The sequence below is a fragment of the Cebus imitator genome, unplaced genomic scaffold (assembly GCF_001604975.1).
Source record: "Cebus imitator isolate Cc_AM_T3 unplaced genomic scaffold, Cebus_imitator-1.0 Scaffold20, whole genome shotgun sequence".
NCBI lineage: Eukaryota > Metazoa > Chordata > Mammalia > Primates > Cebidae > Cebus > Cebus imitator.
In genome coordinates, this window is record NW_016107335.1 from 3,078,473 (window position 1) to 3,101,385 (window position 22,913).

The following is a 22,913-nucleotide window of genomic DNA, read 5'->3' on the forward strand; positions in this document are numbered from 1 at the left end:
ACGAATACAAAGAAAGGAAATATTTGTGTACAGCTATACAATGTGTGTTTAAGCTAAGTGGTCTTATAAAAGAGCCAAAAAGTTTTAAAAAGTTAAAAAGTGTATAAAGTAAAAAAGGTACAGCAAGCTAAGGTTAATTTGCTATTAAATAAAAAAAGTGTTTTAATAAGTGGGGCACAGCCTCAGTGTGGAGTGTCTACAAAGTCACCGTCCCACTGTGCAGCCATGGCTTAGGCTTCACAGCCACCTGGCACTCACTCACCGACCCACCCAGAGCTACTTCCAACCCTGCGAGCTCCACTTTCGGTCAGGGCCCCACACAGGTGTCCCATTGTTTGTCTTTCATGCCTGTTTTTGCTGTGCCTCTTCTGTTTAGATGTATTTAGGTGCACAAGTCCTCACTGCTGTGTGACGGTTGCCTGCAGCGTCCGGTACGGTACTGCGCTGTCCAGGTTTGTGGTCTAGGAGCCATGGGCTACACCATCTGGCCCCTGTCCAGGGGCTGTCCCATCCAGGTGTCCAGGGCTGTGTGAGAGCACTCTAGGAAGTTTGTATGACAACAAAACCACCTAACAATGCCTTTTTCAGAACGTGTCCCATCGTGAAGCAATGCAGGGCTATATTCCATTTTCAGGAACACCTGCCCTGCCCCTGGCATGAGGAGGGAGCAATGTGAGGGTTCAGGGCAGTCTGGGAAGGGCTGTAGGGTCGGGGGAGGGGCATTTCCTCCTCTCCCTCAGCCCCCAGGCTCCAGTCACTGCCTTTACAAAATCCCAGAACAGAGGCCTCTAGTCCCTGTGCTGGGGTAGCCATGCCTGCAAACCTGGGCTCCCACTTCAGAAAAGGAGTTTACATCCACAAAGGTTCCTCCACACGTGCAGGGAATAAATGGGGAGAGGAAGACGACAGGGTGAGAGAGGACCCGGGGGTCTTTCCTCGGCAGGACGCTCTTCCTGACATCCCCACAGGGAGTGCGTCTTGCTTGTGAGGCTGGGGTGGTGGGTGTCACTTCCCTTGGGATCAGCCTCCCTGGTGGCTGATGCTCGGGCAGGTGCCGGGGTGTCTTCTGCGGGCTGAGGCCTCACTTCACTACTCAGAGGCAGCCTCGTTTGCTCTGACGGGGCTGCTTTTGAGGGTAGGGAGCGGCCTACCCTGTCCTCGCAAGCTTTCTTGAGATGCAGTTCACACACCACCCAACTTACTGGTTTAAGGTGTACAATTCAATGATTTCCAGAGAGCTCACAGAGTAATGCAGCCATCACCACAGTCACTTTTGGGCACTTCCATCAACCCCTATAGAAACCCTGAGCCCATTCCCAGTCCTTCCCCGTCCCTGCAGCCTCCCTGCTGTGCTCCAGCCCGTGGCCCACTCATCCTCCTCCTGACTCCCTGGATCTGCCTGTCCTGGGCATTGCATGGAAAGGAACTGTGCTCTGTGTGGCTGTCAGTGTATGGCTTGGTCACTGCGCATCATGTTTTCAGGACTTGCAGTGCTGGAGGCTGTGCTAGAGCTTCCTGCGTGGCTGCTTTGGGGAATCCAGCCTTGATGGTCCTTCAAGGCCCTGGAGATCCCCTGAAAGGGCCCCTGGAGGAAGGGCTGGCCCCAGTGAGAGCAGGGTGTGAGAACACTCCCGGCATCCGGGAAGGGTGGGCTGATGTCCCTGGTGTGCAGCCCGAGGCACATGGCGTCACCCCTCCAACACACTAACACTGAGAGCATTAACCTGACTTGGAGCCTTGAGAGGGATAAAGCTGACAAGACAGAGAGAGTGTGGACGGGGGAGGAGAGGCCAGGTTGTGAGCCAGTTGTGTGTGAATGCACAGATGAGAGGCAGGAGTCAGATGCTCAGAAACAAATCAATACAAAAAAGAATTGGATCCCTTTCCCAGCGGATGTAGCATCTTTTTGAGGCCTGGAACCTTCTCCCTCCCCGCCTGCTCCTAGCTTCAGGAATTCTCAATTCTCTTGAGCCCGAAACAACTTGGTACCTGTCACCTGGTTAATTCTTGAACTGTGCAACAGACATTAAGCACTTTGGAAGGCAATTGGAGGTGTGGGACTAGCAGAAAGGAAGTAATAAGTTCACATGGACAGTAGCGTTACGGCACGAGGGAAACAACTCGGGACTCCTCCAGCCATGGACCCACTTGCCACCCCCTTCTCCAGCCTCACAGGGAGCACCAGGTGGCCAGTCCAGCAAACCAGGAAGGCCAGGAAGCATGGGAGCAGACAGGAGACATTGCAGATGGGGGCCAGGAAGCTTGGGAGCAGACAGGAGACATTGCAGGTGGGGAGAGAGATGATGGGCGAGGAAGCAAATGCCTTGCCAGGACCGACCTCTGGGGAGCCCGCAGACCAGGCCAACGTCACGGCCAGCAAATGTAATAAATGCAAGAGGGGTCATCAGCAGCAAAGCCACGCCCAACAGAGGGGCAGATCCAGGCTCTCTCAACCCAAGGTGTCGCAGTTTGGGGCACCCGTTTAAGAAAAATAACACAAACTCCAATTGCAAAATCATATACTCAGTGAATCTTCCCTTAGAACGAGAAGAGAGTACAACAGATTGCAAGTTCTTAGAAGCTGACAGATGCAGCAGACACTGTAGCATTTTTAAAATGAGACTTTAACCAGCCTACCAGCAGCACACCTTCCTAGCACTTCTTCCTGCACTTCCTGCCCTCTCTGTAGGGCAGTTCTGTACAGTCAATTCTTTACCTCTGTGGTCTACTGATTATTCAGATTGGTTTTCTTTATAGCCCTCTCATCTGCTGTCTTTGTTTCTTGTGTATGAAGATTCTTTCAACTTTCTTTTTCTCTTCCATTGTGATTTTAATTGCCTTTTGTTTTTGGATACTGAGATTCTTCATTATTGAGACGCCCTGAGATTTTACTTGCTTTGGCGTAGGAGAAGGGCTGATGGCATTTTAAAAGTCCAGCCTTTCACTTATTTGCATCTTCCACTGGGACCATTGCTTCCCCTGTATTCTGATTGTATGATGGCCAACAAGACATTTATAGGAAACAGAGGCCCAGGTGAGAGTGTGTCGAGTGAACGTTAACGTGGCCACTCTGCTTCCCTGAGCTACTTCATTGAGCATCACACGTCTTACTGACTGATTTGTGTGTGTGTTTATGTTTTTTTGACACTGGAGCACTTATTTCTTCAAGCTGCGTCACTATGTTTGTGGCCATCTTGTTGCTGTTGTTGGGAACAGGCAGATGGGTCGACCAGAAGCACCGAGTGTGCTACGATGTAACCAGAGGAGTCAGCATGCTGAGAGTGGGCGGCTCCCCACTGGCCTCACTCTGTCTGGAGGCTGCCAGTCGCAGGGATTCTGATGTGTTCTCCTTCCCACAATTTACAGCAACGTCAAAAGAGTGTCAGCTGCATTTAAATGTGCACACACTGCACAGGTGGGTGTGTTCTCATCAAGGGAACACAGGCACGCAGAGTGAGCATTCAGAGAGACCACGTGCTCTTCATGAGGCCCATGACGGGAAGAACCTTCCAGATAGTGGCTTCTGCTCCTGACAGTCAAAACCCTGCTTCTCCTCCTCTGCCGAGTATTCCGGGGGCCGATTCCCCGGGCACAGTCACACAGCTGCAGAGCCTCTGGCCCTGAGAAGTATTTCTAGAAGCCATTTCTATACCTGGATGGGTAGCAGTAACCCAGCCCCACACCTGGCTGGCTGTCAATCACAGTGTGTATCCCATGGACCTAAATTACTGTATTTCCACCAGCTCAACTTTGCCTTAGCTGGACCCAGGGTATTGTGGAGAATCCAGCACTGCAGAACACGAAGGCAAACGTGACATAGAAAGACGCAACGCAAATGCATTGTGACGAAAGCATCTTTCTTTTGCAAATGTAATAAAAATACAATTGTGTCAAAACATGGCTAGGGCTCCTTCCCCAGCTTTGCCGCCATTCCCACTCTGCGCGAAGGCCTATTTAACCCTGAGTCTCCCCCTCCCGAAGTCCACCGCATACCCCTCCTCCATCTCTTCATTTTCCCACTGAGAAGAATGTGCCATGAGGTATCTGGGAAGGGAAGAGGATCCACAAAACTGTACCAGGAGAAGCACAGAGTGGCAGTGCTCCTGAGACTGAGGTTTGCACATGCATCAATTCAGGTTTCACAGAATTTCAGTAAGATATCTATTTGGAAACTTTAGAGAATGGTTCCAACATACACGTTAATGAAAAACAAGCAACAATAACAAAACCAAAGTTTCCAAAAAATAGAGATGGTAGGTGAAATATTTGGGATATTAATCCCACCAACATCTCTAATGAAAAACAAAGATAAATCAAAGACTGGTCCTGCACTCAACAACTATTAGAGTTAAAATTATGTTCAAGGAACAGAATAAACAGAACTAAATCACATCACAGAATATATAAAAATAGGCTCTGCAGTCTAAAGGAAAGAAATGCATCCCCAAGAAGATGTTGGGAAAATTCAGCAAGGGACTGTCGCAAACCCACCGGTGCACTGGGAGCAGAGCCAACTGTGTGCCTCCCCTCCCTGCTTCACCCCGCCACCAGGGATAGCTTGGGAATTAGCCATCTGGGAGTATTTACACCACAGAAAGCAGCAAATGTTACACATCAAGGTTGATTTTTTCCCCCCCAGAGAGACAGTTGTTAAACAATTACTATCACACTACTGGCTGACATACACAAAAATGAACTTCAGAATAAGCAAAATGTGTGAACAGTAAGAATTTTAATGAGCTAGAAAGACCTAAGTGGGTATTTAACCAAGCTCTGTATGAAAGCAATGGAAGGGAAGTTAGAGTAGAGGATCCACTGATTTCTCACACCTGGGAGTTAACAATGCATGGGCATAAAATGCGAAACACAAAATTCAAAACACATGAGACATTGAGAAAACTTTATCATAAGAGATGGCTAATATTTACATCAACAAGTACTATACAACATCCTACTAGAAAATGAACAAAGAAAAGGTAAACCACAAGAAATGAAAAATAATAAACACCAAAAAATATTCCATCTCAGTAACAATAAAGGAAATGAAAATGAACCGCTGATGTCATATAGTTTCTTGAATCCAATGGAAGCTACTCTGAAATGCTCTTTTCAATACTGGCATGAGTAAAATTAAACTGATGCTTACAGAGGGCTGGTAGAGAATCCCACAGCTGGGCAACTTGGCAATAGGAGTCAAGCCTTGATAGGTGTTTTACTCTTTCTTCCAGTAGTTAGGAATCTGTATGAAGGGAAAAACACTAGCTACACAAATGCATATGTAGAGGATATTCACTATAGCATCACTTATAATAGCGATTAAGGCAACATGATTTAAATGCCAAACAATGGAAATACACTTAAATAGGCCAGCACAGTGGCTCATGCCTGTAATCCCAGCACTTTGGGAGGTGGAGCCTCGGGTGATCTATCCAAGGTCAGGAGTTTGAGACCGGCTTGGCCAACGTGGAGAAACCTCATCTCTACTGAAAATGCAAACATTAACCGGGCGTGGTGGTGAGCGCCTGTAATCCCAGCTGCTCAGGAGGCTGAGGCAGGAGGATTGCTTGAAGCTGGGAGGCGAAGGTTGTAGTGAGCCGAGATTGAGCCACTGCACTCCAGCCTGGGCAATAAGAGCAACACTCGGTCTCAAAAAAAAGAGGAAAGAAAAAGAAATACACTTAAATAAATATTGGGGCTTGCATGGTTGAAATACTATATTGCCATAAATGTTGCTTTTCAACTTGTAATAATGTATAGGAGAAAATTTGTGATGTAATTTAAGTTTTAATAAAACACAATAATATATGTGTCTTTAGCCACATTACAAACACATACACAAAAGGCACACAGAAGAAGGGATCATATCAAAATTATGATATTTAACAATGTTAAGCACATCTGGATCAGAGATTTGAGGTGTTGTGCCTTTTCTTTGTAAAATCGCATTATCGCTGTGTCAGTAAAATCAAAGACCAACTTGAGAATCTGACAGTGGTTCTAGCCCACTGCTGTCTAATAGAAAATAATGCAAGCCACATAGGCAATTTTAGGTTTTCTTTTCTTTCTTTTTTTTTTTTTTATTTGAAACAGAGTCTTGCTCTGTTGCCCAGGCTGGGGTGCAATGGCACGATCTCAGCTCACTGAAACCTCCACCTCCCCAGTTCAAGTGATTCTCCTGCCTCAGCCTCCTGAGTAGCTGGGATTATAGGCATGCGTCATCACACTTGGCTAATTTTTGTATTTTTAGTAGAGACGTGGTTTCACTATGTTGGCCAGGCTGGTCTCAAACTCCTGACCTCAGGTGATCTATCCGTCTCGGCCTCTCAAACTGCTGGGATTACAAGTGTGAGCCATTGCACCCAGCCCCTGTAGTTTTAGATTTTCTAGGAGACACAGAAACAGAAAAAGGAACATAATTTTAATAATATATTTTATTAATTCAGTATGTCTACTATTTCAAATGTGATGTTTTCAAATTATGAAGAAGACATCTTGCATTCTTTCTTACTTTCATAGCAAATCTCTTACTTTATACACACAGTGCATCTCATTCACACCAGCCACATTGCAAGGGCTCCGTAGACGCATGCGGCCAGCGGCTGCCATATTGGACAGTGCGGCTCTAGGGCCACCCCCAGAATACCTGCGCAGCTCATCCAACCTCAGAGGACTGACATCTGGGACCCCAGAACAACAACCCGTGTGATAACAGTCTCCCAGTGTCTCTCAGGCACAGACCGTCCTGGATAGTCAATAACAGCTTGGGAACCTAGAGTTTAGGTGCTGAAAGTCACTGAGGATAAGCATGGCCCATGTTTGTTTATCCATACCCTTTCTGTACATTTTGACTGCTAAATGTTTAGAAATAACACCTCTTCTTTTTCTAGCACTTTTGCACAAGGCCTAAAAATAGAGGTGAACTGGTCACTCTCAGATGTTCAGACACTGATTGGACTCTCAAGGGTTAACATGCATTGTGTTTTGGAAATGTTTAGAAACTGCTTTTCCAGTTTTGAAAAATATTTACAAGCTAGCCATTTCCTCACTCCAACAATTACCAAAGCTGCATATAAGTTAAGATTGATTTGATTTATCTTGTGATTAGGTTCATGAAAGCTGTTCTTTTCTTAATTCAATTAAGATTAATTCATATACTCTCTTGGAGATCTGTGGCATAAGGGCTTCTGATATTCCTGATTAATTCCATTTTGACTGCTTTAACTTACACCATATCCTTTTACTTGGCCATATCCTCTTTGCTTTGGAGAAAAAAAAACCCACTGAGCCCCTGAGTTTTGACTCACCTTGACCAGCTGTGCAGAATCTGAGGGCACATTTTTGAGTATTGGTTCCACTGATGACTTCATATTACCTTTATCTTATGTTGATCGTAACCTCTGTCCTGATTTTACACTCTGAGTATTTCACTTCAGAAATCCTTTCTGGAATGAGTCAGCTTTTAATTAATTAATTGATTCTATTTTAATATCATCCAAAAGTGAAATTGTGAATACCTATTAAGAATGCTGAACTATAATACGGTTCATAAGTTTCATTTCTGGGATGTGGCTGACTTACCCATTAGTCATGCAGATTTAAAGTAATGGGTTAAAGGCAACCTATAGCATAGGAGAGGATATTTGCAAACCATATATTCAATAAGGAATTAATACCAAAACACACAAGGAATTCACACAACTCAGTAGTTAAAAAACACACACACACACACACACAGATAACCAATTTTAAAAAAGGACAGAGAACCTGAATAGACATTTTTCTAAAGAAGATATTCAAATACCCAACAAGCATGTAAAAAGGTGCTCGACATCATTACCATGAAAACACAAATCAAAACCACAGTGAGATGTCACCTCACACCTGTTAGCATGGTTATTATTTTTTTAAAAAAGAGAGAGATAACCAATGTTGATGAGGCTGGAGGGCAAATAAGTCCTATACACAGTTGGTGGGAATGTAAATTGTACAGCCATAATGCAGAACAGGAAGGAGGTTCCTCAAAAAATTAAAACTAGAGCTACCACATGATTCAGCAGTCCTGCCTCTGAGTGTGCATCCAGAGCTTTGAAGCCCGTGTATTGAAGAGCTCTCTGTGCTCCCCTGTCCACTGCAGCTCATACACAACAGCCAGCATAAGGAAGCAACCTAAGTGTCCATCGACAGATGAGCGGATAAAGAAAATGTGGTCCGTGTACACCATGGGGTACTATTCAGCTTTAGGAAAGGAAGGAAGGCTGTCATTAGTGACATCGTGGGTGAACCTGGAAGACAGTAGGCTATGTGAAATAAACCAGACACAGAGAGACAGATGCTGCATGGTCTCACTTAGATGTGGAATCTAAAAAAGGCAAACTCATAGGAGCAGAGAGTAGAAGGGTGGTGAGCAGGGGCCGGGGGATGGGGGAATGGGGAGCTGTTGGTCAAAGGGCTCAAGCTAGCAGTTATAAGATGAAAAAGTTCTGGAGGTCTAATGTATAGCATAGTGAATGACATTAAAAGTAATGTATTGAGGCTGGGTACAGTGGCTCATCCTGTAATCCCAGCACTTTGGGAGGCTGACGCGGGCAGAGCACTTAGGTCAGGAGTTTGAGACCAGCCTGGTCAATGTGGTGAAACCCTGTCTCTAGTAAAAAGCAAAAATCAGCTGGACATGGTGGCATGTGCCTGTAATCCCAGCTGCTCAGTAGGCTGAGGCAGGAGAATCGCTTGAACGCAAGGGGCAGAGGGCACAGTGGGCAGAGAGCATACCACCTCACAGTAGGTGACAGAGTGAGACTCTGACTCAAAACATAACAAAATCATAATAGCAATGTACTGAATACTTGAAATTTGCTTAGAGGGTAGGTCTTAAGTATTCTCAACACATGAAAAAACTTAATTATGTGAAGTAATGAATATGTTCATTAATTGATTATGGTAATCATTTCACAATGTGTACATGTATCAAAACATTATGTGGTATACCTTGAATATATACAATTTTTGTCAATTATACTTCAATAAAGCTGAAAAAATAAACTACTCCATTAAAAGAAATAATAAAATAAAACAACAGGTTACAAATCCTTAAAATTATTCTGTAGAATGAAGGCAGTTGGCCAGCAGACTATCTATACATATTCCTTGCCTAGAAAAGTTTCTCAATTCTTGCTAGACCTCCCCCTAGCTAAAGGCACATTGCACTGTTTTCTGCATTGCAACTGTTTGCTGCTTTCAAAACAGCCTTCCGTATGCACACACCTACTCTCTTCCACTGAGTTCTCCCAGCTGGATGTCTCTGGTCCTTGGAAGTCCTCCTACCTTACCAGAAGGGACCTCACTGGTATTGATTTAAACCTGTTCTCTTTTTTCTTAACTCAAGTCTCTTTGAACAAGCAATAGGAGAAGAATTCCCTAAAGTTGTCATGAGAATGCTCCCTGTGAAGTAGCTCTTAAAGTTGGGGTCATTTACTAAATGTGATGAATTTAGAATAATGCGGTTTGCCTAACCATGGTACACAATCCAAGTGGCATATTCAGGGGAAAAATACAAAATAAAATAGAGCGACAGCTTCAGCTCGTAGTCACAACCTCCTGCTACAGAGTTTCGTCTAAATATAGAACATAGTTCACTCCACAGAGATGGAGCTCCCGCAGCGCCTGGGAGTGGGGAAGAATTCTCCATGGTGATGTTTAGCTTGATGATAATACATTTAACACCTCAGGTGTATCAACTGATGTGATGGAAGCTCTGAGGAATGTGAATTTCCTTTACTCTTCTAAGTTAATAGGAGGTTTATTCAACAACATTCAGCAAACAGTTACTGAGCACTTGTATGTACTAATCATTAAGAACAGAGGTAAGGAAGTTATGGGCTCTGTCCAGGGCAGCTAGGCTTTCTAGCCTCAGCCCGACTGACATTTTGGATTGTTGAATCCTTTGTCCTGGGGGCTGCCCTGGGCATGGGAAGGCGTTTAGCAGTGCTGTTGGCCTCTGTGCACTAAATGGTGTGGCGCCAGCCGTCATAACAAGCACAAACGTCTCCAGGCTTGCTCAATGTCCCTGGGAGGAAAATCACCCCCAGTAGAGAATTGCTGGTCTGGTGGAGGAGTCAGACAGGAAACAGGGAGTTCCTGGGCCGCAGTGTTGGGATGGGGTGAGAGCCGTGGGGGCCCACGGAAGGGGCGCCTGACCTACGGGGGGGCCACGTGAGGCAGGAAGGCTCCCCGGGCTGGAGGGGCTCGAGTGCAGGTCTGGAGGGTGGCAGCTGTTTCAAGAAGCCAGTGGGGTGCGAGTCGGTGGGGGGCATCAGAGGCCCAGAGGGCGGGAGTCCTCGGTGAACAGTGCTGGAATGAGACGGGCAAAGGACAGCTGGAAACTGTGGCCCTCCCTAAGATGAGAACTGACAAGGCAGGATGACTGAGCACTGGAGCAGGAGGAAGGCAAGGCGGACTCCTCTCTCCAGGCTCTGTCAGGCTCACAGCTTGGTGCAGGTGCATGTAAGCGCTCACACTAACTAGTACCTCTGCTGTGGAGACCCTCAACTAGTATTGGCTCAATCTTTGAAGAAGCCTCAGGGTCTACAGCCCCAAGATGACTTTTCTAACCCCACCTTCTGGTGTTGTTTAAAGGATTAAGAAAGATGACAGGCACGCAGCCGGGCACCTGATCGTAACTAACACAACTAATAGTCATTCCATGACAGTAACTTCCCTTTGCTGTTTTGAAAGATGGAGTAAGCATCATTCGACCTTAGTGGTCAGGAATTTATTTTCTTCTGTACCACCTCCTTAAAAATAAGCAAACAAACAAGAACATAAAAGTGTTGAGAGGCTAACACTGACATTCAGGTGAAAGCGACGCTATACACCTGTCGGAGGAAGACCTCATCCCCCCTTTCCATGTCCCAGGCAGGACAAGTGAACGCAGGTTCTGAAAGGGCCCACAGTCATGGCACTAACCCCAATGTACAAAGAGCGGGGTGCAGTCTCTGCTATCAAGGCTTTCAGGATCTTGTGGGCAACAGGAACAGAGAGGAGGTAGACAAGGAGAGCCCAGGTGGATGAGTATTTATCCAGGTGTTGTTCCCTAAATTGTTTGTGAGAATAATGGGCGCTGCTCCCAGGTTCAACCTGCCTTTGTAGGCATCCGTTAGAAAGAGGTACAAAGAAATCGCCCTCCGCAAAAATGACCACAAAACCGGAGAGAGGTAGGCTTGGGTATTGCCAGGAGCCGGTTCCACCTTTAGCACAATTGCTCCTGGCGCTTGGTTCTTCCTGCGACAACATCTATAATCCTCGCCAAACATGATTCATCATCAGCATCTGTTTCAGACAGACACGAACACCTCTGACATCACTCAGAACCTATTCTACTTCCAAGGAGAAAGCAGCTCCAGGATACAGTGTCAGCTACCGCACTACGAGAGATTCTCTGTGCTCTATTTTTGCTTGGGGTGAAATAGATCCCAATGCCAGTCACAGATAATTATAGTCTGGAATATTACACGAAAATTGAAATGTGTAAAATGTCTCTCTCATTTCAAATAAATGTCAAAAGCCACACATACACTTCAGTGATGAAACTTGGGGATCAAATGGAAGCAGACTCTTTATCTCTGCCCAAAAGGCAGCCCAGCCTCTCTCTGGGATCCACAGTGCTGCATCTGCAAGGTCAGATGTCTGAAAGTTCCCAATGCTTGGCTCCTGCAAAGCCATGTGTGGGCAGAGGAGGGCACAGCATGGAGAATCTAATTTATTCACTGGCAGCATTCACACTCGTCAAAAACAGAAAGTTCAAATTCAGGACATGGGCAGCTATAATAGCTTCAAGAAAAACTGTTTTTCAACCGAAGAGAAACCATTTCTTTTTTAATCTGTTGGAGGGGATCGATGCAGTGCATCATCGAAAGCCTGGAAAATTACACTCTCACATTCTCTTGGTGTCCCAAAAGTTGAAGTAAGAGTGTCTGCTGAGCACAGCCTCGCTCCTGTGACAAGTGGCCCTACAGAGCTCCCTCTTGTTCCCAGGGCAAGGCTCTCAGACAGAGGGCGGTCCCTCTCCCTTAGAGACTGAGACCGTCCTAGAAATTCTATCCTCATTCTCACGGCTGCAAATTAAAATGTGAGTTTTTTGGAGGAGGAGAGGCTATGGCTGGCTTTGAGGGGCTGCCCAGCTTTGGCGTGACTGTGGGCTGTGGGTGGGTGACTGGCTGTGCCCGTGTCCTCATCCGAGGGAAGGGGCTTGAGCTGAATGTCCTTCCCATCTCAGGTGCCTGATGCCAGGGAGTCCATGCTGCTGGTCCCTTTCATCCTCAGGGGATTCCTAGTCGCTAGAGCAAGCCCGCCACAGAGGGAGGAAGGACCAAGTCCACTATGAGGACCTGGCTGCCCCGAGGGAAGGGATGCTTGGCGGGGGCAGTGAGGGGGAGGCGGGTTTGTTTCCAGGGTCTTCTACTCTGCAATTCACCTAGGGGGCCCCTGGCTCCTATACACACACACACACACACACACACACACACACACACAGTGCAAAGGAAGGGCTCTCAGAAGAGAAGGGGCAGGGAGAGTGCAGACCCCAGGGGAGACATTCACACCTCCTTTCATCTAGCACCCCTTTCAAATAAAAAAAAAATTTAAAAAGCTATTGCATCTCCTGGCACTGCCTTTTGGAATCAGGTGTATTGCTGACCTCTCTTCGTCTGAGGGAGGGGAGGGTCCTTAGGAACTGAATCAATAAGGGATGCTGGCGTGAGTGTGCTCAGCAGTCCTGAGTCTGCTGGTCACTGTCCTGGATCTCTGGTGTGCCGGGAGAAGCTGCGAGTGGACCCAGAACGAACGGGGAGAAGGCACAGGGAGCGGATGGCGGTCAGACCAGCCCAGCTGCCCAGCAATGGAGAACGCAGCTTCGTCATGCAGCCAATGTTTCAGGCTCTGGAGGAATTCCAGTGGGGGCTGCCCATCCAGGAAGCTTTCTGGGAAGCCTGAGTGTGGGGGAGCAAGCAGACCCTGCTCTAGAGAGTTCTGACATCCTGATGATCCCTCGGCTTCCTGGTTCAACCAGGTCTTCGCCGTGGGCAATGCTGCTTCACACCCAGGCCAGAGGGACATCAACAGCCCACAGAGAAAAGCCCAAGTGGAGACTGGGGAGGGCACAAAAACACGACCGGAGAAAGAATGGGATAACCACAGATGCTGAGAAAAGTGCGTTGCAGAGTTCTGTTATTCAAAACAAACAAAACAAAACAAAACACCGTAACTGGATCTTCCTGCTGGAGCCTGGAGTGCAGGGGACAAAGGCAGCCTCAGTGCCGTTGTCAACCCTGGTTCAGCAGGTGGCATGGGCCTCTCTGGTTTAGGAGGCCGTTGTGAAGAGTAGGAGGGTCTAGCAAACGACCCCCACACAGGGCTGGGAGGGTCCACAGAGGCTCATTTCAGCAGTTTGGAACTTCCTTCCAGTAGAAGAGCCAGGTAAAGAATGACACGTGTTACCATAAAATGTGCACAGTGCAAGCTGTGATGAACGTGACCAGTTGTCCCATCTTCACAGAAGGATGATCAAAAGCAAGAATTTCCACCGCAGCAGAAGAGTTCAGCCAGGGCAGAGACCCTGCACGCAGGCCAGTGGGGCCTGGAGCTAGGCCCCCAGCGGGCCCTGGGGTGGGGAGGGCATTCACCCTCACCTTCCACCTCGGCTGGGTAGAGAGGAGAAAAAGGAAGAATCTAGGGTTGCTCCGCCCCCCAGGGTGGAACACACCTGCCCCTCAGTGTTTGACCGCCTTCCCTAACCTTTCTCGAATACTCATGTCTAGTGCACGATGATGAGCCCATGCTAAGCACAATTTAGATCACAGGTGTTTTAATTACTTTGGTTTCAATTCTGTGATTTTAGAAAGACAAGTTCCCAGTTATTCCCTGGATTTGCAAACTTAAATTTCAAAGCATACATACAGACATACATCTTAGTGATTGTTTAAACCCACTTCAAGTTCTCAGGTCTGACTCACAGGTATCTGTAGCTCACCGGTCTCCTTGACTTCAATTCACTCTCTTCCTAGACAAAGCCTACTTGGAAAAGCAGGCCTCTGGCATTTAATCATGTCAACACGTCTTACTTCCTTTCTGTAAACTCCTCCAGATACCATACACGCAGTTTTCATGCTTTATGGATAGTATATATTCAACAGGTATATACTGCATGAAAAAATTCATAAACTAAAACCATTTTAAACAGTGAAAATCTATGATAACCAAATTGGTTTTAAACCTCAACACCAATATAACACGGAAAATGCTTTTCACTGCAATGCCATCGGTTTTAAACTCGTCTGAACTCCCTTGAAAATATCAGAAGGATGAGGGTTGCTTTTGCCAACTGGAAGTAGGACTGAACAGGTGAAAACATTTGGGATAGATCTGCTCCTCTCTCTGAGACTCTCCTACACTCGCTAAAGTTTCAAATGATGCAGATATTGCTTACGGAGGCTTGAATTAACACTCACAAAAGATGTAAGAGAAGAAACGTGATGCAAATCACTTCAAAATACTTTCTTAGTTTCTCAATGTCAATGTGGACGCATTTTTAAAAGCATTTGCTACAGCAATACACAGATTTTTTTCTTTTTCTGAAATTAGGTTTGAACACTTGAGATATATGTCCCCACCGAATCTCATGTTGAAATGTGATCTCCAGTACTGGGAGTGGAGCCTGGTGTGGGTGGTGATTGGATCACAGGGGCGGGTTCCTCATGAAGTGTTGAGCACCATCCCCTTGGTGCTTTCCTCGGGTTAGATGATTTCTAGAAAGATCTGGTTGTTTAAAAGTGTGTGGCACCCCCTTTGTCTCTCTTGTTCCCACTGTTGCTGTGTGGTGGGCTAGCTTCTCCTGTTACTTCCCCTTCTGCCATAGTTGAAAGCTTCCCGAGCCCTCACCAGAAGCCAAGGAGATGCCTCTGCCATGCTTATACAGCCTACAGACACATGAGCCAATTAAACCTCTTTTCTTTATAAATTACTCAACATTACTCAACCTCAGGTATTTCTTTATAGCAATGCAAGGACAGCCGAACACAAGGATCATAAATATATATTTAAACAAATGTGGTTTAAGTGTCCATAATTATATGGTGAATTAAGTTGCACAATTCCAGAGTTATCAGCCCGTTCAACAGAAAGACTTGGAAAAACAAAGTGTTTTGCCTGTAATCACAGAGAACGTTCACATCAACGTTAGGGCTGAGTGGGGTGTCCCAGCTTCCAGGCCATGAGCACTCCCCTGGATCATATAGACCCTCAACGGAAACTGCTGGAATACCCCAACACTTCGTGGGGCTTTCATAGCCGGGACTGCCTGTATGAACCCCAGATTAAGTCCTCTGGGGTGCATCCACGGCCACATCAACTAGACCTGCAGCCCATCTCAAATTAATAAATTAGTTGTCTAGAGTTTGACAAGAATGACTGTCAGATCTCCTGCTAAAAACCTCTAATTCAAGAAGAAACATCTGAGGGCTTTCTTCCTGTATCTCAACAGGGTAGAGGAGCCTTAATTTCACAGGGGCTGCTGCATGAGATTCCACAGGCCAGGTCAGACAGGGACAAATGGTGATGAACTCATGAAAAAGATATGCTTATTCCATGATATTCCTGTCACCTCGCTGCGTAAGATGGATCACTGGTGAGCAGCGGGATTTGAACCCTGTCAGTCTGGTGCCGGATTCCCCCAACCGTGCTGGCACTGCAAGGCTCCACCACATTCTCCTGGAGTTTCCCCCAATTCCTGATGGCTGTGAACTCCAGACTCTGGAGGATAATGGGACAGAGCCTTCTAGTGCCAGCACAGGGAAAGGATTGAGAGAGACAGCTCTGAGGTCTGTCCTTTGAGTTCCTACCACTCACAACCTGTGCAGCCTTGGGAAGCTACCCGGCCTCTCTGGGCCTCAACTCTCTCATCTGTAAAGTGGGATTATAACAGAATCAGCATTGTGTGATTGTTGTGAGGATTAAATCAGTCTGAAGCTATAAAGCACCTAGAATGACGCCTATCACATGCTACCCACGCAGTAAACACTGGGTGCTTATATTCCTGCAGTTTTTTCCTCTAAAACATTTCTATTCTTGGGAAGAGAAGACTAATGCATCACCCCATGAGAGAACAATGTGTGAAATGCCGTGAACAAAGTTATTTCCTTTTGCAGATCAGAGGCATGGAGAAGGACGGGTGCCGCCAGGATCAGGGAGGACGCATCCATGAACACACGGACCCTTATGAGGGTCTGCATGACTGGAACGGGCTCGTGAACATATGAGCTACCGTGAGCCGGGCAGTGCCCCACAGTACGCAGGGACACTGGACCAGGTCTCAAGGGAGGAGAGAAGCACGCATGTTCCCAGCAAGGCAGGTACCAACAGCCGAGTCCCACGAGCACCCGTGTGACCCGCCTGGGGCTGGCACTTCTGCAGGAAGAAACCACTGTAGGAAGCTCAGGGTCTGACCCAGCAAAGAGCTCCTCATTTTCAGAGAGGTGGAAGAATTGTGAGGTTCCAAAGATGACCAAGATCAGGACAGGAGACCCTGTGGAGCCCTCCCAGCAGATGAGATGGCAGCGTGCTGGCAGAGCAGCTGGAAGAATGGCGTGGAACATGAGGGCACGCATGGCGGGAGGTGTTCTTCTGCTTCCCAGGAGGCCGCAAGGTCAGGCTGAGATACGACTGAGGATCTGGAATGCATGAGGACTGGACAGGCCGTCTACTCTGCGGTGTGATTTGAATGAAAGAGGAAAGGCATTTCCCCCTTTAGCTTCCACTGGGGCTGAAACTTTCCCCACTGATTGAGGAGCACGGGAAAGTCCACGTTTCCTGGAGACACGAGACTCAGAAGTGGAAGGGTCTATTAGGAAAAGAAACCAAGAACACCTACAGCGGGTTGTCCACAGTTTTGGCTTCCCTGAGCCACATTAGAAGAAGAACTGTCTTGGGCCACACATTAAATACATGAACACTAATGACAGCTGACGAGCTTAAAAAAAAAATCACAAAAAAATCTTATAATGTTTTAAGAAAGTTTATGAATTTGTGTCAGGCCACATGGAAGCTGTCCTGGGCCACGTGTGGCCTGTTGGACGAGCATGCTCTGCAGGGTGTCTGAAAGGTCAGAAATGGGGGTTAAGGGAATTAAGGTGTTGGGAGGAGAACTGTGCAGGAGGGAACTGGAAAAGAACCCCAAAGATGATCAATTCAGGTGGGGAAAAGCCATTCGTTCCTGACATTGCCCACTGCCGGTGACGTAACAGCTCCTGAGAGGCTTACACCTTTCATTCCGCCTAAATAAACACCCTTCATCATCATCTTCTCCAAACTCGAGTTCTACACGGAGCTCCCTGCACGTAGCATTTTAATCCTCACAGCTCTGTAAGAGAGCAAAGGCAGGTGGGGCCGTCCCATCTTTCCAGAGGCAGAAACACACTCTGCCCTGGGCGCCCCTCAAGCCCCACACCCAGGACAGGGTGGGTGGCAAGGGCCCCAGGCTTAGTGTCTTCTCCGGCACCACAACCATCAGGACATCTTGAGAATGAAAGAAGAGATTATTTTTAAGAAACAAAAATTACTTTTTAAAACGATTTTCTCCATCGTACAGATCAATTACTTGATTTCTCAGTAGGAATACCACCTTGAATGACACAGGTGAATGAGAAAACCATCCAGGTCACACTTGCATCAGTCAGATGTACAAATTTCGTACATATCTGCGATGGATCACAAAGGAAGTAGTTACATTTGTTTTCTTTGTTAAGAATCTGAACCAGCACTTATTGTGGGGAATGAACCCAATCCATGCAGAGCACTCAGAACAGTGCTGGGACTGTGCTAAGTACCCAAGCAACCAGCTCATGACATCCCCCATACACAGAGCATTCAAAGTCAAAATGCCGCTTCTTTCTAACTTACACTAAAACAATTGCTCAAGTTAAAAATGGAGCTGGGACAGGTGTGAGTGTGGCTGTGGGTGTTTTCCATGAGCCTTGCTTCGGCTGCACGGAGACCCCAGCAAGTGGCCCACCCCGCCCTGCCCTGACACCTGCACTGAGGGTTCAGGCACTTGCTGGTCATCAGGAAGCAGCAGGTCCCACTGTGAGAGCTAAGCACGTTCATTAAAAAACTGACATCAGTTTGGGTTTGCATATTCAGCTGAGCCATATTCCCTGTAAACAAGGCCCAGGGTGCCGGGAAAGCTACTGACAGCTGGGACTGTTCTGTTCTGTGGCCGTGCGTCCAGCCTCCTTCCTGCATCCAGCTCCCATTTCCCTTGCTGCCCTCTCTATGAGGACACCCAGAGCCTCTTGCCCAGGGCTCCAACAAGGCTGCTGTTAGCCTGCGGAGTGAGGATCTAAGCTCCAACCTCTGGGCCTTCCTGAAGGACTCTCCAGTTCGAGCCCACTGGTCTTCTCCTGGTAGCTGTCTGAAGGGGACGAGATCTGACTACTGAACCCAACACTGTGTTGACGACTGACATTGTTTTATGTGTGGTTGTTCCCATTTGCATCTCCCAGGAGGGTGTGAGTGAGAGCAGGGCTCTGTAAAAATGAGATTCTAGACAGGTGAGTAGAACTGTTGTAGATTGGAAGGCTTCTCCAAGGTTTCAAATCTATTGCCTGCCCTCTGTGCCAACAGCCAGGCTAGCTAACTAAAACTTCTCTAGACCTGCACTAATATAGTAGCCATGAATCACATATAACTATCCAAACTCATATTTACATTAAGCAGAATTTAAATAAAATCAGAACTTTTAATTTTTCCACCACACAAGCCACATTAGAAGGGATCAAGGTCCACAGGTGACCAGTGGTTACTGCATTCACCCAAATCTCATCTTGAATTGCAATTCCCATAACCCCCATGTGCCATGGGAAGGACCCAGGGGAGGTAAGTGAATCATGCAGGCAGTTTCCCCCATGCTGTTCTCATGATAGTGAGTGAGTTCTCACAAGATCTGATGGTTTTATGTGTCTGGCATTTCTCTGCTGGACTCATTCTCTCTCCTGCCACCCTGTGAAGAGGTACCTTCTGCCATGATTGTAAGTTTCCTGAGGCCTCCTCAGCCATGCAGAACTGTGACTCAAACCAATTTTCTTATAAATTACCCAGTCTTGAGTATTTCTTCATAGCAATGTGAGAGTGGACTAACACATTCACCATCCTAGAAATCCTGCTGGACAGAGTGCCTTACCTCAGGCTGCAAAAGCAACTCCCAGCATCTGGGTGGCTTAGACAACCAATAATTACTTCTCACAGCTCTGGAGACTGCAAGTCCAAAATCAAGGTGACAGCAGATTCGGTTGTTGGTGAGGGCTCTCTTCCTGGCCTGCAGGCAGCCACCTTCCTGCTGCGTCCTCACATGGCTGAGAGAGAGAGGGAGCTCTGGTTTCTCTTTTCCTCCCTTGTAGAATGTGGATCCCATGATCCAGCCTCATGACCTCATAGAACCCTGATTACTTCCAGAATGCCTCACTTCCTAATATCTTCACATGGTGGGGTCAGGGTTTCAACCTAGGAATCCTGGGGACCCCAACATTCCCTCCGTGACACATAGGCAATATTGGCTCTAGAGGGTCGATAGCCCTGAGTCTATTTAGCACTTGCATATGTGAGACCAGTGCCCATTCAATTAAGGACCCATGGGTTCCTCTAGGAGTTGATTCCCACGGAAAGTCCCTGTCACGGTGCTGCTGTCTCCATTTGCACGTTCCTGTACCATGGCACAGCCACCTTCCGTGGTCTGAAAAACACCGATGGCACAGCGACGGGGCCTGGACAGTTCCATGCAGCCTACTGCGGCAACACACTGAAGATGTGTGGAGGCACCTGTCTCCCGAAGTCAGCCTGTCAACCCCAGGTTGTTTTGTCTGCCGCGAGGCTTGGTCAGAGCCCCCAGGGTCTGAAAGGCAAACCACTAACAAAAGCGCCAGGACAGCTCCGGTTCCAGCCTCATTCTGCCTGGACCCAAGTTCTGGTTCATTACCCCTGAAATGTTTCCTTCACAGAAAGCTGGTGGCAGGCAATAAACAGACCGGGGTGCCCTTGCCGGTGGCTTTGACAAGAGCCACAGCCCGGCCGAGGCTCAGTGCTGAGGCATTCAGAAAGGAAACGGTGGTGTTGAGAGACTGCCGCGCTTCGGTGCCTGACCGGGGACTCGGACAGCCACACGTCTCCGTCATTTTTAGTTTGTGAGTGTTTAACATCCATCGTGGCCTTCCCTGCCTTTCTCTTTGCTGCGGGTAACTGCACAGTACCAGGCAGGCAGCTTACAGTTGGAGAGTGTTTCGGAAAATGCTCGACTGGGCCCTGCCCACCCCTGTAGGTCAGGCATCCTGAGACCCCCATGTCCATTCGTAAACTGAGGCTCAGGTGTGGTAAGGACTTGCCTGGGGTGGCCTCAAATGTAATTTGTGGGCTGGGAGAGCTGGGGCCTGCCAGTTAACATCAACGACCATGATCCCACCCCTGCCCCCACAGCTTGAATAGGAATATTTCCGAGAGCCATGGCCGGCTTCCAGGCTCCAAGGGAGGGGCAGGACCTCTAGTCTCAAGGCAGCTGATGGAGCGCCTGCATCACCTGCCTCTTTCCCTAAACTCATGTTGAATGAAACAAGAAGAGCACTGTGATAGAAAACAAATTTTTCATAAATTCTTGGTAAACAAGAAGCATGAGCAACCAGCCTGAAAAAAAAGAGAGGACAGAGGAAACTACAGAACAAGGACTCTAGAAGTGGAGGGAGTCTCTGGGAGATCCAGACACAGAAAGAGGGAAGAATATCAAGAACAGGGTGAGGGCCGGGGCAGCTGAGAACCTCTGTGTGGGACCCACACGCAGAGCAGCTTGGTGGCACCTCTGTCACTTAGGCGGAAGTAGCTTGGTTTTTCTCAGGTTGCTCAAAGGCCAGCTCCCAAAGGGAAGATGAGGTCTGCCCTGGGGGGTGTGATCCTGGGAGGGACAATTGGAGCAGAGCTTGCAAGGCTCAAGGCCACCACAGGAAGGTAGGGGCGGCGGCCCGCCTAGGAATGAAGTCTCCCGCTTGCTTTCAGAGAAGGCAAATGCACCCCTTCCAACCAACTGGAGGTGACTTTGCAGTGGACCTGACAACTGCGAAAGATACCCCAAGCATCTCCCTGCGTTGAAAAAGATCATCCATCCTGTGATGGTGAATATTAGGTGTTAATTTGATGGGATTGAAGAATGCCTAGATAGCTGGTAAAGGATGTTTCTGGGTGTGTCTGGGAGGGTGTTGCCAGAGGAGACTGACATCTGTGTGGGTGGACTGGGAGAGGATGAGCCACCCTCAATGTGGGTGGGCACCCATCCAGCGTGGCCAGCAAGAGCAGGTGGAAGAAGGTGGGAGAAGCCGGCTTGCTGGGCCTTCTGGGCTGGATGCTTCCTTCCCTTCCTCTTGCCCTTGGACATCAGACTACAGGGTCTTTCGCCTTTGGACTTGGACTTACACCGGTGGTTCGCCAGCGGCTCTCAGACCTTGAGCCACAGTCAGAAGGCTGCACTGTTGGCTTTCCTGCTTCTGAGGCTTCGGGACTTTGCCTTGTGTTTGTGTGAGCCCATCTTCCTAACACACTCCCTTTCATGTATACATATCCTATTAGCTCTGTCCCTCTGGAGAAGCCTGACTAATACAGACACCTTCACTCACAGCTCTGAACCCCAAACCAAGGTCACCAGGCATTTGGTGAAAATAAGAGCATGAGAAATGAGCAGGATGAGCACGGAGGAACTCAGCATAGAAAGCAGAGAAGACGCAGAATGAAAAAGAGCTTTACAAAGCTCCACCCTCCTTCCCACAGAGAGCAGAGAAGATGCGGCACCCACGAAGCATCCAGAACCCACGAAACAGTGGCTTCCCATTGAAAACCAGGCAGAAATTAAAAGATGTTCCTTCATCTCAAAACACCTGTCAAAAGCGAACGTTCTGTGGATACGCTGAATAATTGGGCGTAGCAGACGAGTGAGACCATCTCCCAGAACGCTGTGGAAAGAGGAAAAACAGCAAAGTGGAAAATATGAAAGAAAATTTAAGAGACAAGGAGAACAGACCAAGAAGCCTGCCATCCTTCTACTGGACATTCTGCAAGAAGGTCCCAGAACACTGGGGCAGGCAGCAGGCTTCTGAAGAGCTTCGGGACTGGAGGGAAGTCCCACGCTTGGCAGGGAGGGGCCACCAAGAGCTGAGCAGGGTTAATTCTTCAAAGCTCCATATCCAGATTAATCCCTTAACATAGGAAAAACTCTAGGAATAAAAATAACATCTCAAAACCTTCCATCAAGACGAAGCAACGTGAATAGAGATGGCTAACATCAGACTCCATACCAGCAATGCTGAAATGAATGACAGATATCAATAGCTAAGTGTTCTGAAGATTTTTGAACCTGAAATCCTTTACCTAAAAATTCCTTAATAGCCAAACCCTTAATCAAAGGTAAGGAATAGGCTCGGTAAAGTGGCTCATGCCTGTAATCCCAGCACTTTGGGAGGCCGAGGCGGGCAGATCACCTGAGGTCAGGAGTTTGAGGTCCCTTCTGTGATGGTTGACCATCACAGAAAAGTACAAAAATTAGTCGGGTGTGGTGATATGCACCTGTAATCCCAGCTGCTTGGAAGGCTGAGGCAGGAGAATCGCTTGAACCCAGGAGGCGGAGGTTGCAGTGAGCCAAGTTTGAGTCTCTGCACTCCAACCTGGGTGACTGAGCGAGGCTCCTTCTCAAAGCAAACAGACAAAAAACAAAAGTAAGGAATAAATATAGACATCTTCAAAATTCAGAAAATCCACTTTCATGAAAAAAAGAATGGGTAGGGGAGAGTTATTTTAGCAAAAGGAGAAGAAGCCAAGAGGAACAAAGGGCTTGGAGGCAC